We start from the raw sequence: 10,936 nt of genomic DNA, 5'->3' as shown, positions 1-10,936 counted from the left end.
TTAATCTTCACGGCACCTGGAGGAGCTCCAGCACTCCTTCACCCCCACCTCGACTCTAACAGCCTCCTTATGACTATATTGCCTCCCTTTTTCAGATGACTCTGTTTGGATCCACTCTGCACACTGACACCCAAATGATACATTTCTAAAGCAAATGGAATCTGTTACTCAAGGCCTTAAATTCTTAATGAAGCCTTCCACATCCCACCCAGGGTTGTGTGCTCTGCACTGCCTTTCCCCTCATCTTACATCCTGAACTCCCTTCTCCAATCAGACCACGATGTGCATTCTACCCTGAGGAGGCCATGTTGTTTCCGACCCCTGCTCCCGTGCACCTGCTCCTCCCTGGACCTTGAAACAGCCTCCTCTCTCTCCTGTGTAGCACGTCAACTCTGGGGCAGGACACGGTTCAGCCTGGTGCTTCGTCTCCTGACAGACTGGCCCGAGGGACGCAACCAAATCTCCCAGAACCGTTTGCCAATTTCTCTATCAGAACACCACTGACATTGAGTCTTCTGGCAAAACCAGTCAGCAGACAAGGGAGTTTGTGAATTCCTCCAGCGGGAGTATATCTGGAGATCTGCCAGTGAAAACCACTATTTCACTATCTACATGTGTACTTACAGAATACCCCTACATACCATGCTACATAAAGAGCTATCTGATCTTATTCTATAGGAGAAATTTGTGGTAACTTTGGAGAGGAGAGATGATATATGTATACACATATGTGTGCATATATATCTAAACACTTAGGACGATTAGATTTATCAATTAGCATGCAGAAATGGCCATACATGAAAGTGATAAAGATGTGGAACTAACAATGGGAGAATTAGAAAGTGCCTGGAAGATGTGAACCTGGAACCTGGAAGGTGCTTTCCGTGGTCATTAGAAAATGCAGAGTCATACGAGCTGCTTTAGTGGGGGAATGGCGCAGGTAAGAGTGCAGGTTTGCTTTGAAACATGAAGGATGATGATAACAAAATGACAACTATAGTTAGGTGAGAGCTTGGTATGTACCAGGCACCAAGAAAGGGCTTTGCATTAACTCAACGCATCTTAGAACAGCCCAGTGAGACGGTTCTTATTGGCTCACTGCTTTAACTCATGAAGAAATAGAGGCACAATAATCATGTCACGTTACCCATCTGATGAGAGGAAGAGCTGGTGTATGAATCCAGGGAGCAAAGGTGCAGCCCGCATACAGATCCAGTAGCCAAAATGAGTAGTCGGTGAGTAGCGAATGCCGAATCTTCCCAGACAGGCAGGAGCCCAGGGCATTGGCCTGGGATGAAGTGTGAGTGGGACTGGAAAGATTGGTGGCATAAAAATCAAGAGGGCATGGGTGATCCGAGAAGCAGGACCTGTGTGGTATTGGCCATCCTGTGGCAAGCACTGAGAGAGCCCAGCATGTGTCCATCCACAGAACCAGTCACAGAGATAAGCCTTAGTGCCAGGTGTTGAGAGAGCTGGCAGATCCTGGAGACAGGAGTCACATCAGGAGCTGGAGTTTCCCCTCTCTTCCCTCCACATGGCTTCAGTGATGGCTGAGAAAGCCTGCCACAGCTCTCCTGCCCTCTGGAGCTTCCTCAGAGTGTGATCCACGATCCCAGCTCTGGAAGAGGTCAGCTATCAGCTTTCTGTGCGCTGACAAACGACCAGCTTGACTCTAGCGGATAAGACCCCCATCGCGGCCAGTGGCTGTGTTCTGAGCACTGCCCAGATATCTGGCCGTCTGTTTCTGGTGTGTCCTTTCCTCATCCACAGTTTGGAACTCATGTTAACTTTTTGGATTTTGCCCTTTCTTCAGAGATCTACTTGAGGACTGGGAAGCCCTCTCTAACAGCAGCAGCGGATGCGAAATTCAAGGTATATTAGTCAGAGATATGCAGAGGAACAGCAAGAATAGGAGTATGATAAGTTATGGGAAAGGAGACTTGTTATGAGGATTTTGGTCACGCATCTGTGGAGGCTGAGAAGTCCCAGAGTCTCTCGTGTGCCAGCGGGAAACCCAGGAAAGCTGGCGGCATAGTTTAGTCCCGGTCTGAAGGCCAGAGAAGCAGGGGAGCCGATGGGATCAATCCCAGGCCAAGGGCAGGAGAAGATGAGATGAGATGTTCCACCTCGAGCAGTGAGGCGGGCAAAAAGGAGGCATGTCTGCCTTCGTCCACCTTTTGTTGTATTCAGGCCTCAATGGATTGGATAATGCCCACGCACCTGGGGAGGGCAATCTTCCTTACTGCGGCCACCTCCTCAAATGCCAACCTCCTCCCGCAACACCCTCCCAGACACAAGCAGAAGCCATGTTTAATCTGAGCATCCCGTGGCCAGTCAAGGTCACATAGAAAAGCCACCACTGTGGTGGGTAGGGCAACACCGTGGACTATGGCATGACACTGTTCCCACACCTTCGCCGCCTCCCCACCCCCACCACGCCGAAAATGACTTTTTCTGTGGGCAGGATAGGGTTCGCGTTATTGTGTCCTTCCCAGAGGCACTGTCCACTCTGAGCGTGCAGTCCATCGAGCCTCATCCCGTGGCTATGTGGTCCACCAACCAAGGGAGAGTGCAGGTGAGTTGATCATTCAAGGTAGTCAGTGCTAGCGGGGCCGCGCCCCTCTTTTCGTCCAACTCTCAAATTGAGAGCAGCTGCAAAAATTCCTCAGCAGATGGCCTCCTGAAAAGAAAGGGGTTTCCACTCTCACCTTCATAATCAGGAAGCTTAGTGACCTGGCAGCAGAGAAATGAAGTGCCCTTAACTTTCATCCTACAGCGACACAAGAAAGAACTCTGCTTGGGGTTGGGAGTGGGAACGTGAAACCAGAGGAGGACTCAGAGAGGTAGTGCCTTATGCCTGGGCCTTGGCGAGTGGGCAAGAGTTCCAGAGGTAGAAAGGTAGGAAAGGATATGAAAATCCTGAAAGGGGTGGTTGGGAGTTGTTTGAATTCACTGATGGGACCAATCCTGGGAGGCTGCTATGAGTCACTCTGTTGCTGGTTTTTCCCTGCTCTTCCCAAACGTGTGCAACAGTAACCGTCTTGCCAAGATTGCGAGTGCCAACTTGGGGTCCTTCACACTGTGCCCAGCAAGTACTCCGCGATCCCAGAGATGGCAGGATTCCCCTGAATCGCCGCTCGGAGGTTTCTTCATGTCCATGTCGAAGAGCAAAGGGAAATTCACATCGACCGCTGGGGATGGGAGGAGTGAAGCATGGAAGGCTTCCTGGAAGAGGATGGCACGGAGCTAGGCTTGAAGAGCCTGAGTGATCAAGATTTCCAAAGTCTGAGAAGACGGGAAACTAAGGAAAAGATACGTGAAAAGCCTCGAAGCAGAGCTAGGCGTTGAGGGATGGACATAGAAGAAGAAAGAAAGAACAAGAAGAGCCAAGATTTCAGTCAATAAGCAGAGCCTTGGGACATGAGCGGGGTTTGCGCTCTTGGAGCTGGAGCGAGTGGCCAGTCTCCCTGTCAATCGTCGCAGACCCGCCAATGACGACGTGTGAAGGCGGGGCCAAAGGAACGCTGTCCAGGGAAGCGAAACGCTTGACCGGGCTCTTTAAAATGTGGATTGTGCAGCGCGGCTTCCGTGGACCGTTTCCCTCCAGGATGGGGGAACATGGCGGCTCCGTCTCCTGCTGTCCCCAAAGTGTAAGTTCCCTTGACTTCCTACTTGGCTGTCTGTCGGGTGATTGGAGGGAAGCGGGGGGACGGTGTGTGCTCAGCTCCTCTGACAGGCAGTGTGCCCCGGGCGGGCTTCTGGGTGGACGGCAGAGAAGGCCCCTTAGCGGCGTCCGGGCCCCCGGTGGAGCTTGCGGCACAACCTGATGGAAGGCTCAGCTCGTCTGCTCGTGGCGATGTGGGCCTTGACCCCCCTGTTGGTGGTCTTCAGGACTGGAGGTGTCTGCAGCTTGGAGAGGAGGAAGGGGCTGGGGCGGAGGGCCGAGTGGCCGTGGGTCCAGGACGGGCCGTGGCCGTTGGCGGCCAGGGAGCGGGTGTGGCCTTTGGTTGTCCAGTGTCGCGGGCTGGAGGCTGGCCCCGGGTCTTTGTGGAAATCTGGGTCCTGTCCGTTTCCGTGAGCCCTTTCGTCAGGGTCGGGATCTCGGTGATTTTCGACTCGGACAGAGGGAGGTGACGCGCTCAGGGAGCGTGTGTGCGAGGGTGACAGCTGGTGGCCCATGGCCGCCTGTGAGCGCAGACTTGGGTTTCCCTGCCCAGCGTGAGTGCGCGTTTCCTTTCATTGGTTGCTCCCATTTCGGGATGCTCTTCTTCCCGTGCGGCTGAAAAAGAACGACACCCTGATAACGTCGGGGGAAAGAGTGAACAGCCGGCCTGCTCAGCTCGGGCTTGGCTTGTTCCCTGACCCCGCGAGTCCCCTTCAGTCAGCACTGCACGCTGTTTTACGTATTTCTGCAAAGCCCTTCTGGACCTAATGTCATCGCGCTGAGTGGAGAGTGGCCCAGACGCTGTCAGTGTGTTTGCATGCAAAGTGTAGTGTTCCCTACGCTTTTCCAGTGTGAAACCCAGCGGTGTGATGGGCGAGCCCTTGTTGCTTCGAGTCCCTGAGGGGCATCACGGCCCCGGGGCTTCTATTGCTGGTTTCATTCTGTAATCTCGTCCGTCCGTAGCGCGGGGTGTTTTTGTCTTCCTCATGATTTTGCGGCCATTTGCATGTGTTTCATGTGGATTTCAGCTGGGTTTCCTAAGCATTCTTCAAACGATAGTCTCTTCCGTGTGCCCTTTGGGAAGTGATTTGTGCGGCTGAGCACCAGAAGTGTTCCAGTCTGTGTGAAGGCCCCTTAGCCACTCTTGTCAGCCAGGACTGGACCCTGCTGGGCACTGAATTTTGCATGCCCTTCCTCATGCGTTTAATGAGGAGGTCCTGGCCCTCCCCCATAAACGTCCTTTAAACGGTTTCGGGGAAATTTTAATTTACAGAGCTGGAATGTACCCTCTGATAGAGTGTCGTAAGTTTATAATAGAATTGCGTGTTTGACCTGATTTATATTGTTCTATTCTGGTGTTTCTCCGTCTTCCTAACTTTTCTTAAAAACTCAACGTTCTGAGGTCCTCTCCACGTACAGGGCCGAACTTTCAGTTGGCTGAGTCCTTGTTGTTTTACGACAGCGAATGCTCTTAACCGTATGTTGACGTGCGTCCCTGGCCCGGGGTGGGATTGTGTTTTACGGAACAATGGCGTTTGGGGTCATTTTATTCTGTTAAAGGAACGTCCTGATCCTTTTCGTAAGCTTCGTGTTAAAGTTTTTCATGTCACCTTCGACTGACAAATGAGGACACGATGGTCCTAATTGTGTCTGTGCGTTTTGCTTTACGACACTTAGCGGCTTCAAGCGGTCCGCTAACCTAATCTTGCATTTTATTTACTGTTAAGGGTTTTTCATACCATTAAAGTTTTGAAATTTTAGCCTTTAGGTTTCTTATTTCATAGCTCTAATAAAAATTAAGAAAGGTTTGTTTTCAATGTTAAAAATTCACACGTTGTCGATCTGGCTGAGCGGTGCTGTTTTACGACACTGAATTCCCGGAAGTGCGCCTCACTGGTCAACACTGGAAGTCATTTGGGTTCTTCGGGGACTTCATTTCCAGCAATCATTGTGTGTTGCGTGTCGCGTTATTCGATTGGGTTCTGTCCTGAGTCTTTTCATGCGTTTCCTGCTAAAATCGTGGGGCATTTTCCACTTACAGAGGTGGAAATTCACCTCCAGAATGAGTGCTGTTAAGAGGGAATGGCCCTTGCAGGTCATCGGGCATGCTTTTGTCTATTACTGGAGGGCAATAATTGTGCATTTATTCCGTTGTCATTTCTTTAAATGTTGGCCTGGTTCCTCCTTCCCTCGTGTTGTCGCAGAGAAGAAACGTTTTGTGTAGTTTCTGTGTCCAGAAAAGCAGGATAGGCCAATTCATGTCCTGACCGGTCTGCCCCAGGACCACTGCTATCCCATCTGTTTGAGGTCCTGGGCCAGACTGCGAGTACCATTGCCCCACCCCCACGTCAAAGGGTGCTGTCCTTGCCTCTTTGCACACAAGTGCTGACTGTGCCTTAGTGGCTCAAAGTGCTACAATGTCGCGTTAAGAAATCGACAGTGCCCGTGTGTTTATCCTCATGCCTCCATCCTGCGACATCCACTGTGTATTCAAGGGGAGAATTAAATTAAAGGAACATTGTTGTTTTCCTCAAAATCCTGAGGACACTATTGCCTGGCAGTAACCTCAGAATTGTCAAGGAAAACAACTACTTCCTCTACGTAATGGTGATGGTTGAGTTGGCTTATGAGCCTTCTTGCAGGTTGATTCTTGATACTGACTTGAATTATGTATGTTAGCTCATGTAGAGATGATTTAATGACTTGAATATTGGTGGGGCATTGGTGTTCTCTAAATCCACCTTGATCACATTTAGAAATGGGACAGATGTATTGCTGGTATTTGCTTTACTGGTTGTATTGCTGGTCTTCCTTTATCTGCGCGGTTGGTACTGACAGGAATACCAATTTCCGGAATTGGGACACTCACTCACCTCGCCGGTGAGTCCTGCGTTTTCAGGCAGAGCCCCAGACCTGGATCAATACCTACGTGTGGAATGAAGGTGCTTTTAATCCGTGCCCATTGCCCATAGTACAGTAGGACGTATTGCAAATTAAGAGCAAATTCCCCAATCTGTGTATTTCCAGATGTCCAGTTTTTTCTGTTGTTTTGTCCTCAAAGACCTATGTTCGATATCGGATGGTAGTAACGTTATGTACTATATGAAATTCTTCATGAAATTGTTCTGAATTCAGTTAGCTCATGCCTAGTTTTAGCAGTCTTTGAACTTAATCTTTTACCAATTACTGAGACCAATATAACGACCCAGTTGTCTAATGTGCATCTCATGGTCTATTAAGTAGAAGACAGAACCCATGTGAATGAATTGTTACCCGTAATCTTGCGTGGCATGTAAGTGTCAGTAATTGGGAACACAGCGAGAGCAGGCACACATTCCAAAGGTTTGTTCCCATCCTTTTATGTGTGAGTCAGTTCCCTTATTACTGAAGAGAAAAAATGGAGTTGGGAGACCCCTCCCCCCCGCCCACCCCCCCCCCACCCCCAGCTTCTAGCAAGTCACTGGTCACACGTGTCAACATAATGTTGAGTGAATCCCATCCGTGTTTGAGTAAAGCGGGATGAACCCTGGTTCACTTGAAGGGGCAATGAGGCCTCTAAAGCAGTGGCCTTATCTTGTGGTTTGACTCATGGAGCGCCTGTCTCACAGTGTCTTTCACTCTTTTGGCCTACCTCACACAAGGTGCGTGAGTGGGTCCTCTGGCCTCACCGACCATTTTCAGAAATTTCTCAGGATAAGGGAAAGAACAAGTTCGCCTGAGCCTCTTGACTTATATGAGTTGGCAAGTAAACTGTTTTTCCTGCAGTTGTGCTGGGCTGTCCACCCAAAGTCAAGTCTCCTTGCAGATTTCTACCATCACCATCCCCTTCAGGACCTGTGATGGCAAAGTCCAGTCCAGGTCATCCTGTGGGCCTGTACGGAGAAGAGAGTGGAACTGGAACCAACAGTCAAGAGCAGGCAGACAAGTAAGTGCCATCTCGTGTGATCGGAGGCCACAGGTGTTGGGAGGAGGGTAGCACTGATCTCCTGTTAGCTGTAGCGCTATTTCAGATGGTGTGGAAATCCCTTCCCTGAGTGTCTAAGAGGGGAATTTCCGGGAACGTCGGGGGCACTCCCTGGGCACTGCTTATGAACCCCATGGCTGAGATGCTAGGTCTACCACCAATTCTTGACTAGTCAGTGGCATCTTTTTCCAGTCCCTATTGGTGTTCCTCTGTTTCCTGTGGGTGCCACTGTTACAGCCACCTTGACTTTATTAGACTGTCAGATTTCAAAAAGAACCGATGTTGACATTTTCACGTCAAGGTTTTGATCTGTCTTATCCTTTGGAAAACCTTTGCCAGCCCAGGCAGAAGCAGGATGGACTAGATGGGACGGTCAAACACAACCTTCAGGAATCCAAAGATTGTGGGAGATTGCTCATGTGCTTTTTATCTCGGGTGTGAGATCGTGGATTTGGATGTAATTTAAGACCGGGTCTAAGTGGGAAACGGGGGAGAAGGTGAGACCCGTCCACCACGTGGGTGCCAGACAATGGCAATCTGCCAGTCTACCCCGGTTGTGGGTAGGTGAGCATTTATGTAGCAGTGGCCCTGCAGGCATAGTCTAGCAATTGAAGTAATGAATAGGTCCGTACTTGTTCACGCGCTTACCCCTCCGTACATTGTTGGCCACTTTGTTGCCTAGCAGTTGTTGCTGAGACCAGACGTTGTGTTTCATGGACAATAGAGTTCTGGTATCTGAGTGAGAAAGACCCTTGGCCCTCTCTAGCTCTCATATTTGAGCTTGAGTTTCCACAGATGGAGACGGGGAGCACACCTTGCTATCAGGTATGTTGTGAGAATCAAGTGTGATGATCCTTGTAAGTGCTCGGCATGCAGCGGGTCCTGAAGGAAGTAGCTGAGCACTTCCAGAATCCATAGATTAGAGCAGACCCTTGTGGCTTGGTTGAGGTCCTCTCCCTCCCTGTGAGCCCCCGCTTCCACTTCAGTTCTTGAGACCTTTGCCATCATTTCAACGAAATGTTTTGTTTCCTTTCACAGGACCAGCAAATTTCCTCAGCGATTGCTTCAATCTCTCTAGAAACCAACTTCTCTACTTCTCCTGTGATGCCAGGGGAAAGCCGGGCAATTCGGACTTTGCCTTCTCTGAGCTGCAGTCTTTCTGGCCAACGTGGACACCTTTCGTCAAAGCTGACGTGGCTCAGCACCAAGTTCAGGCTGGAGGCTTCTTGTTCACTGGCAGTGCCACCAAGATCTCCTCTGTTCCCTGTCTGTATAAAGTCACTTGTTTTCTGGGGGGTGGTTAATTTGTTGAAACTTAAGTGAAGAGTTTGGGTAATTGGGAGGGAGTTCTTGATACAAATCTGCACTAGGTAAGGTGCGTTCCAAGACGCTTCTGCCCTTTAGTCTCATGGATGGCTCTGGTTCCCGGTTCCTCTATTGCTTTATTGGCACAGGTTTCATCCAGAAGGTCGCATCACAGAAGCTGAAGTTCACTCACCAAGGGTGAAAACAATCCACATTTCTTTGTGAGTAGAGACTAAAGTATGTTGCCTTTATGCAGCCCACTGACACTTCAAAGTCATTATTGATCCTTCTGATTGGTTGGATCACATAAGATTTGCAGAAGATAGGGGTCATTATGTTGTCTGCCCAGTGAAAACCTGAGACCTGAGATACTTAGAAATACCTGTGCTCAAGCCCATGTTCCTTCACCAAGTGACATGACGGTGACCATCACTGGCCTGGTTGCTAGTCAAAAACTCAACTTGTGAAACTTAACCGTAACTGCGATGCCTTCTTCCCCTTCCACATACACTAGGGCCCACTGCCCAGGACATTCATTTGAGGTCACTTCACGGCGGGAGGGGTGCGAAAGACCTAGATGAATGGTTTCAGGGTCAATCTGCTGAGTATTGGCACTTAAAAACAAGTGACGGCTTTGAGGATTCCAAAAGAGTGACTCTAATTGATGACATTCTCAAAATCAAGACTCTCGGGGAAAGAGAAGCTGACCCTCCTCAGACTGTAAGGTGGGATCGGGTTCTCTCCCAGGAGTTCGTTCTGAGGCGAGCCATGTCACTCACCCAGTGAGACATGTACTCATGAATGTCTGCTCACTCCTGGGAATGTTAATGTGCTGTAGCTTTTGGTGTGAAGCATTCCATGTCAAAGTCGCGTTTGGCGTATGTATTTTTTCATTCCTCTTGTTGCTGTGGGGGTTGGAAAGAGAAGGGATTATATTGGACCCCTTAAGGGTAGGCTCCTGAAATGGAGTGTATTCCTTGTTATACTGGTTCCCTGTTCTGTGCAAAATGGCTATGGCGGAATAATATTCCATTGTATGTATGTACCACATTTTCTTTACCAACTGATCTGTTGATGGACACTGAGCCTGTTCCGTGTGTCGGCTGTTGTGAAGAGCGCGCCATTGAACACCGGGGTGCAGACACGGCTTTGAGACAGTGATTTCGTTTCCGTTGGCTGTACACCCAGGGGTGGGATTGCCAGATCATGGGGTGGCTCTCCTTTTACTTCTTGAGGAACTTGCATACTGTTTTCCATTGTGGCTGAAGCAGTTTACATGGGGGAACACTTCTTGAACTAAAGAGATTTCATGACTGGTTCTCCAGCCACTTCTGATTGTCTGTTCTCTTGAGGAGAAGAATGATGGAGGTTGGAGGCTCACGTGGGGAAGGGGGTTCTGTGATCAGGAAAGATGGAAGGACTAACTCCTTGCTTCCGGTGCTTGAAGCCTAGAGCTGGGAAGGGGGCTGGACAGAGTGTCCTCTGTAGAGCTGCTCTCAGAGCAGGAGGACAAAGCAGAGAGGAGGATATGCTCCCTCAGTGTCAAAGGCGTGTTGGCCTTTGTATGTTCCAGAGTGCCTCCTGCCCGCTTGCCCATCCCTGGCACTACCAGGGATCAGCATGGCTGGAGGATAATAGATAACAATGCAGATGGTTGAGTGTGACATGAGAACATACGGCCCTCTGGCCAAGATGAAATTTTGATGATGGGGACTGTTGCTGACTTGTGCAATAGGAGTATTTTGGACTTTGCTGCTGAGGAATGCTTTGCTGTTTCTGCCTGATTCTGTGCACTGACTTAGCCTGTGAATAATGGCTCGAGGAACATTGGCTCTTTGCCCTCCTACGTTGTTGTGTAGAACATTAACATGAGGGAGTCTTCTGAGAGAGAACTGCTGTTGTCTCTGGGGAATAATCGCTCTTGGTTGAGGTGCCCAGTCACTCTTTCGTATTGTTGACGAGCTGTGTCCCCGTGGAGAGAATGATGAAAGCGAGCTGCTCTT

This window comes from Equus asinus, chromosome X (genome assembly GCF_041296235.1).
Source record: "Equus asinus isolate D_3611 breed Donkey chromosome X, EquAss-T2T_v2, whole genome shotgun sequence".
NCBI classification, from domain to species: domain Eukaryota; kingdom Metazoa; phylum Chordata; class Mammalia; order Perissodactyla; family Equidae; genus Equus; species Equus asinus.
Note: the sequence above shows the minus strand (reverse complement) of the source record.